At 38.5% G+C, this 8,487-nt stretch overlaps 1 protein-coding gene across 1 annotated transcript in view; it reads left to right on the top strand.

Annotated features, from left to right (window-relative positions):
* The first annotated feature begins 1,131 nt into the window (after positions 1 to 1,131).
* Positions 1,132 to 8,487, top strand: part of rassf7a (Ras association domain family member 7a) — a 35,845-nt gene continuing 28,489 nt past the window's right edge. Inside the window, exons 1-2 of the mRNA XM_020618570.1 lie at positions 1,132 to 1,245; positions 6,904 to 7,019. The gene's annotated coding sequence lies outside the window, so the exon portion shown is untranslated. The remainder of the gene's footprint in view (positions 1,246 to 6,903; positions 7,020 to 8,487) is intronic.

The following is an 8,487-nucleotide window of genomic DNA, read 5'->3' as shown; positions in this document are numbered from 1 at the left end:
ATCGTCAGGCACATAAGTGCCTCTGCATATCTGAGGCTATTTTTTTGTCATATTTAACTAAAGCTGCTTTATAATTTAATATATTTTGTGATTTTACAAGCAGAGATAATAACATTTTTAATAATTTCACTCTATGGGGAAAAGATATATCAGTGATAACACCTTAAGCCTGTCCTCTGACTCATTGTTTTTCAAAGCTGAGCTTAGAGCAGTGCAAATACTACATTTTCCACTCATTCTTTTTCAAGGTCATGTGCTCAGCAGGAGCAGCAAGTCACGGTATAAGGATTAACTGTTGGTAAAGAGTCAGAGAAGATTTTCTTTGGGAGCAGGACAGAAATGAGTTTCCTGTCCTGTTGTATACATCAGTTTTACATCACAGTATCTTGGCATGCTTTTAGAAGATGTGAGGTGCGTGAGTGTGTGGGTGATGGAAGTATCTCTAGGAGAGCTGTCTTTTAAATGTCGTTGTATTGTTTTTCAGTGCAATGACAATAAAGGATATTCTATTCTATTCTAAGATGTGCAGGTCTTAATAAGGTGTGTTTAATAATCTATATCAACAGAAGGAAGTCACAAACAGCTGTCGTACCATAAACAAGATTCAGCAATGCAAGGGATGTCAGACCCAGAAAGATGAAGGACAAATGTAGCAGCATTCATTGACAAAACTATTCTTTAATTTATCTGGACAGGGAGTCTGATAACATAATGCATGTATTTTTAAAAGCAATATTTTACAGTGTGACACAACAGATTTTTGTTGTAAGTCTATTATTTTAATATATATCTAGGAACATTATCTGAAGAGAATATTTTCTGCATAAGTGCGGTATTTGGTCAGAAACAACCTAACTGTCTCCTTATGGCCTCTATTTCAGTAAGCTGATAATATAATATCACAGCTGTCATACTATGGAATCACATTAACTCTGCTTACAGCATGCTGTGGACGGTTAGGTTTTCTGTGACACACAGGGGTCCACACGAATTTTACGTTCTGTAAAAAATATACGGAACATTTTCCTCCCTTAGATATGCGATGTTACTGTATTTTTTCACTTTCACTCCACTTACATTACCCAGTTCTCTCGATTGCTACCTTTAATTTGAAACTGCTGACCGGAAATCGTGTTATTTCTATGTCCTAAATCGTTTAAACACGGGGAAAGGAACTTTTGTCAACGGGTTAACTGATGAAATACTTTGTTGTTCGTAGTACAAAGATGGACTGCTTGTTCATTAGTGAGTTGTTTTCACTTTGTGTTTCATTTTCTGCCAGAATAGTGTGTTTTAATATAATAGGATGCAACAAGTTCGCTGCACCTGCAGGGTGATGTCAGGCTCACGATAAACTTATTTTCACAGACTGTTGTGTACTTTAGATAAGTTAGGCTTTCGTTTCAGGGCTAACCTGTTTTTAATAAGCTTAACTGGCTTGGCTAAGTTACCATAATATAGTTTCTGGGGTTGAGGTGTTTTATTTTTAAGCAATGTTTCGGTATTCCCAGAACTTGTACCGTGCGCACAAGTTTGTCTCGTTAATTAGGTCCGTAACTATTATTATTATTATTATTATTCGTTGTTGTTGTTGTTGTTGTTGTAAAACGTGTCCTGTAGGCTAGTGAAAAATTCCATTATCAAAGTGTCGTTTTGTCTGAACGTCTAAGCAAATCCCATTAACTCTCGAGTGAGAGAAAGAAAAGCAGCAAAGATGGCAGTGGTGGAAGAAGTAATACCACAATCTAAAAACACTCTGTTACTAGTAAAAGTCCTGCATAAAAATGATACTTAAATGAAACTTCCAAACTATTAGAATCAAAATATACTTAAAGTACCAAAAGTAAAAGTAGTCATTATGCAGACACATTACATATGAGTATATCATATCTTTGGATTATAATTATTGATGCATGCACTGTGTACATCGCATTTAATGTTGCAGCTGGTAAAGGTGGAGCTAATTTGAACTATTTTATGTGCTTATAATTTGCAGAAATCAGCAAAATCCTATGATTATAGTGCATGTTGTATTATTAATCTGATTATGAAAAGTAACTAGTAACTACACTAATGAAATAGATGTAGAGGAGTAAAAAGTATAATATTTGACTGAAATGTAGTGAAGTCTGAAGTAGCAGAAAATAAAAATGCTCAAGTAAAGTAAAGATACCACAAAATTGTACTTAAGTACAGTACTTGAGTAAATGTACTTAGTTACTATCGACCACTTGAAGATGGAATCAGAGGATGTTTGACATTTTGATTGGAACCTAATTGAAATTACTAATTGATTATCAAAATGTTCTTACCAGTTTAATAAAAAGCTACTAAAATAAATGGATGATACTCGACAGAATTTCTCGTGAAAAAAGACTTGTCTCAAGTTGCGTCCTTGTCTGATTTGGATTATTTCCATTTTTAAAGAATAAAATATCAAATCACACTGTCTGAATAATAGCCTTGCTTATGGCATGAGTTCATGTGATGATTAATTTGTAGTGATATAAAAAAAACTTCTATATGATATGCACTTTTTTGGTCATCTTTGTCAACAGCCTGCACAAAATTTGACCAAACTAATTTGCTCCTGACTTCGGCAAAGAATGCCTCCATCCTCTCATCCCTTTCCCCTCATTTAGCTTTCTCCCGCAGTGACTGTGAGGCATCATATCATAAGTTGGATTTTACCAGGCAGGTCCATTCAGATCCATTCATGTCTTGAACATATGGGCACACAGACCTGAAACCTGAGACAGTGAAACGTGACCCAAAGCGACCTGACTAGAATGAGTAAAGTTTTGACCTGACCTGACTCAGGTCCCAGCTCGGGTTTGGGGTCCTCATTGGAACCGTGAAGACCTCAGTTGTTTGGCATTGGTTCTACAAGTTTCTGAACTCTACTGGAGTTTTTACAAGAGATGTTCCCTCATTTGATGCTTTGATGGATGATGGTGGTGGAGACACTGTCTAACGCGCTCCCATAGAAGTTGAAGTGGGTTTAGATTTGGTGACTTTAAAGGCCACATATGATTCATATCATTTTTATACTCTGACCATTTAGTGACCCCTCATGCCCAATAGATGGGTGCATTGTCATCCTGGAAGTGACCACTTCTTTTTTTACCTGTTTATTTAATTGTTCTGTTGTTTAGTTATGTTTGATGCAATATGTGTTTGTCTCTTCCTGTTCTTGTTCTTTGTTCTTCCTCCACTTCTCATGTGTTGTTTGTACCTATTCACTCTTACTTCCCTGTACTTAAAATCGGGGATGTTTTCTTCCTTTTTCTTTATCTTTCCAACTTCACTGATTGGCCACAAGTGAATAACTTAACATTATAAATGGCTGTTGTGGCCTCTTCACATTTGTGTGTGTGGTCTCCATAGTTTGAATGGTTTCTGGAGTCGTTCTTGATGTTTTATCATGTAATATTTGCAGGAGTAACTGTGGCTGAGATGATGTTGTCTTATTTTCGTTTTGTTTGTCATCAACAAAATTTCCATTAATGATCATTAATGCAGATCTCTTAGAGGGTAATAAATGTATCTGGGCAGAACAGCCAGATATTTCTCACTTTGGGAATGGATGCTTGTCTAGTGCTGCAGTCAAAACTGGTTTAGTATTTTCCTCTATTGTTTTCCCATAATAGGTCTGCAGTTCGCTTTAGTCCCAGAATCCCAGAATAAAATGAAAAGCGGGACAAAAAGTGTATGGTAAAATATTTAGTTGTTGGACCTTTGTCTTTTCCACACAATGAAAACGAACATTACAGAATGCAAAGGCTTGTCTATCAGCTGAGAAACGCACACACATGCCCAATGTTCACCTCACAGATGATAAACACTTTCAGCACCAACTCCCGTCTCACCCCTTATGTTAATGTAGCCTATCGACTTTCAGGAATACTGGCATAGTTTAGATCTATGAAAGATTAAACTAGCAAATAGGTTATTTAGTTTGTGCCTTTAATATAACTGTCAATCTGCTTGTTGAAATCACGATCCTCACATTAAGCAGTGACTATAATCAGTGAATTTAGTCATGGTGATCTGGTCTGAACAGTAGAGGAAAACTATATCTAGAAAACCAGCTGTCTTCTAATACGTTGCCTTGGAATCATATAAATATAGATAAAGTTTATTTTTATTATTCCCTTCAGTTTAGTAATATATATATTGTGTTAATCAGAATGGAAAGGCAAGTGTGGTTTGGTAAACATACCAACAGTTTTGCGAACTCTAAGTTATTGTGCCTCAAATTTCTGAAAATGACTATTTTTATGGCATGTGATGTTTAAGTGTAATCATCATGATGCATGATGCATCCACAAAAATATCACACATTTCTGGGGTTAAGCCCAGAGGCAGACAGTGCCTGTTATCTATTGACAAAATGATACAGGATTGTTAATCCTTAGGTAGTCCTCACCATTACCTTTTTAAAGAAAAATCAATTGCTGAGGCTCAGACTTGTCATTGCTGTCCATGCTTTGGATAGTGTCGGCTTTGTCACCTTCTCTTGCTGTGGCTCATCAGCTATCCTGTCACATTTGTGCTGAAGAGAGGTAATTGGACCCCTTCTCACTTTGTAAATGCTTTCTGGAGAAGGAGACCTTGCCGCCTTAGCTGAAGTAGGGTAATTTGCTGGCACTGAGGCGATGTAATACAAGGCAGATAATTATTTTCAAGTGTACAGTCCATTGCTAACAAAGTAATAGATGTGTGATTTCAGTCTGAATAATAAACCTGGTGCCTAGAATTTGTAGACTATTGTCCCTTCTGGTCTGTAGGGAATTTAGGCTGGAGAGACTCACTATAATTTGGTTTACTGCCTTGGACAGATGCTAGTCCGTAGAGTAAAAACACTTCACAATCATAGGGATTTACTGTACATTTTGAAGTCTGTGTTTAGTACAGTAGACTAAAGCTAAATCATGTAGAAATAGTTCAAACGCATCTTCTACTTTCTTCTTGTTGTTCAGGATGCAGGGTAAAGTAACTTAATGATTTTATAATAAAGAACAGTTGGCTATTTATGTTGTACCTTAGCACTAGCCTGCAGAGTTGTGGTTTTCAAACTGAGAAGGTCCAACCTTAGGTTTGTAGGATGATATTAGAGGTGTAAGGATTAATATGGGTTAGGTGGAGAAAATATCTTCAACTAAGGAAATGCATTGTCCGGTCTCTCTTCAGCTGTCTGTTGATATTGACTCAAATCAGTCAACCTTAAAAGGGAGTTTTGCATCGCTGCCCATTGCAGATGATGCAGCTTTGCTGGCATCATTGGTGTCTAACCTCCACTGTGAACCAGGGTGGATTGTAGGTGGGTGGGTGTGAAGTGTTTAGAATGAGGGTCAGTGACTCCAAATCTAAAGCCAGAGTAGCCTTTTAGAAAACACTGGGTAGGCACCTTTGGGTTAAAGACCCTTTGGTTCCTGTCTTGAGAGATGTTGCACCAGTGTGCTGTGTGCATCCAGTGCTGCACACAGCACATCATTAAAACTCGTAACCTCATGGAGAGACAGGATCTGCACTGTTTTCACACTGGCCATTTTCATAACACTCCACTGTGACTGGCTCATGACAAACTAGTTTGCATTTGCAGTCGTACCTTTAAAATAGGCCGACCAAAGAGAATGGCAGCATACACAGAGCAGCTGAGTATGATAATAACTATGACTGCTGTATCTGAACAAGTAAAGGACAGAAATCCAAAACAAAAAATACAGTAAAATGCCTAATTCCTTGGACGTTTTTTTTTAAATGCAAAGGCTGCAAATCCACGTTTCTGCTGTGTTTCAGTTGAGTCTGTGAGGACACATTTGAGCAGCGTTAAACCAACCAGTTTAGGAAGCATTTACAAAATGTGTCAATAAATTTAAAGATGAATGATAAATTAATATTGTATAAAACCTGTTCCAAAAATATAGTTTTTACTTTTGCTGTTTCTGTTGTCTATTGCCTGCGCTATCAAAACATTTAAACAATCTAAACTAATAATTCCCAACCGCCACTTAAATCAGACAAATGCAACGACAACTTACAAACAGAAGCAAATTAGGCATCACAGTACATTTTATCTTAATACAAACCCCAGCTTTATTGCTGTATTATGAAATGGTAGTAGGCCTATATGTACAACGACATAACTTTGATATCCTTCAAAAGATCCACTTCAGTGATGGAAGAGAAATTGTGACAAAGTTGCTGAGGCAAATTTTAAAAGTGCTTTTGATTATATAGCGATAGCCAGTACCCTATGGCTTAAACAGAGTGTGTGAAGGAACTCTCAATGTTTTGTACATCTGTCTATGAATGGCCTAATATGAAAATAGATAGGTCATGTTTGAGTGTGCCAGATGGAGACAGAGCTGCACCATTAGTGTCACACTGTGCTGCTTGCTGTTGTTCCTCTTGGCAAGTAGAAGGAAGCTGCAGCCGTCCTGTTTGGTGGGAAGCTGCTGCGATGATCGGACTGTGTGAAAAATGAGGCGGAAATAATCTGTTCCTTTATGCAGACGGTTACGGAATGGCTTACGCATGGTGACCTGTTCCCGGCCACTGTGACTCAACTCAAACTTACAACCACTATCTGTTTTTCTTTCTTTCCTTGCCTCTTTATCACCCACCACCCCAGACACCATACTTCTTTTTTCTCTCCCTCTCTCTACCCTTCTCTTCTCATTCTGTGCATAGGGAGTGGTGTTTGGGCAGTCATGTGACTTTTTGTCTGAACACAATTGCCGGTGTTTGCCATTGGCCGATTTTCTTTGAAAGAGCGTTGGTTTCCCAGGTGATGGGGAATGGCGGCACCACTTCACTTTTCTTTGCAGCTGACCTCCCCCCCTCCCTTCTAGCATTGCTCTGAGCCGGTGTCTCTCTGCCTCTCTGTCTCTTCCACAGGCCGTGGCGGATCAGGTAACCCATGAGCTCGTGACACGTTTGTCTCGCTCTTCCACCTTTACCTCTTCTCCTTTTTCATCAGACACGTAGTCACAGACACCATCAGACTGCAAGAGGTAAGTGAAGAAATGGCTTTGTTCGTTGAGTGTTTTTTTTTCTTTTTCACTGAGTTTACACATTTTTTTGTTCTTTTCCAGTTGAACACATGGCTGTACTTGTTTTCTGTACTATGGAAATGATACAAAGTATACAGAAGAGCAAGGACAGATTAGTCACTGATTAAACAATGACTAAATGTTTTACAGATAAAGTTAGTCCTTGTTTATTTGACAGATGCTCTTGTATTAGTCACCATTGTGTCAGTGCTTGACATGTTTAATAAAATGCTTGCTTAGCACTGTGATGATTAAGTGATATTAACTGATGATGAATCATTCAGTAATCTGTATCACCACCAGTGCGTATTGTGTATTGTTGTTACTACTGAGTGTATGTGTCAGACAAATGTTGGATGCACTGAACGCAAACAACCAGGGTTAGCTTTTTAAATGTCCAACAGGATAAATTATGACTAAAAATGTGTGGCGGTAACCCAGTTAGGATGGGCCAAAATTATTTTTCTATTGTAATGAGAGATGTACTATAGGCTTAGTTTATCTTCCATGAAAGATTCATCAGCGCACGCTCACTGCTCTGCACAGCTCGCATTGGTGCAAACACAGTAAGTAATGTGTTTGGGAATCTGGCCACTTTGTGTGGATTTCCTAGCATGGCTACCGTCCTGAAGTGGTGCCCTCTCTGCTCCCCTTTCTTGGGCTCCACCAACCAGGTGGTCGCTTCTGTGTTTGGTTACTGTGACAACCCTGAAAACAGCCTCCCAGGCCCTCCCTCAGGTGCACTTTATCTGATGACCTGGGTGATCCTCTGCACATTCACACATACACACTTGCACTCGCATACACAAATGGACACAAATATCTGTTTTCTGACACTTGACCCTTCACATAGACAAGGGACACATTAAAGAAGAGCTTGCAAGAGACAGAAATGACTGATTTTTAGTAAGAATAACAGCTATACATGTTGGATTGCTTAAGTTTACTCTTATTTTTTGCTGTAAATACTGAGAAATGCAGCACTGACTTAAGTAGTCTCAATGTTTGCTTTTCTAAGCTAGTCTCCCTCTGGATGTACTTGCCTCTTTGTAAACATCAAGCCATTTAAGCAAGGTGGTTGGTAAAGAGTTTGGAGTCTCAAAGGAAGCCCATGTGTCGTATGAGCTTATTCATCAGGGCTGGTTAAAATAAGGAAGACAACTTATGCTTGAGATCACAAATTGTACGATTGATCCTTTCAAGTCCAGCATGTTAACTACAGGCAGTCTGATTTAAGGTTGCACAGTCAGTTGGTGTGGAAATCAAGCCATTTTTATAAATATGATGTTTAGACATAACAATTGAATTTTTGTATTGAGTGTTGTAAGTGAGAAGGAAGCAGGGCTGAAATGGGTGTCATGGATCCACAGCCTGTTATTGCTGAGGCAGCTAAGAGGAAACTGGCACTGAGGCCTTGTTGTTGCTCTGA

The sequence above is a fragment of the Monopterus albus genome, unplaced genomic scaffold (genome assembly GCF_001952655.1).
Source record: "Monopterus albus unplaced genomic scaffold, M_albus_1.0 scaffold207.1, whole genome shotgun sequence".
In the NCBI taxonomy this organism is placed as follows: domain Eukaryota; kingdom Metazoa; phylum Chordata; class Actinopteri; order Synbranchiformes; family Synbranchidae; genus Monopterus; species Monopterus albus.
This window is presented reverse-complemented; position numbering and strand designations above follow the sequence as displayed.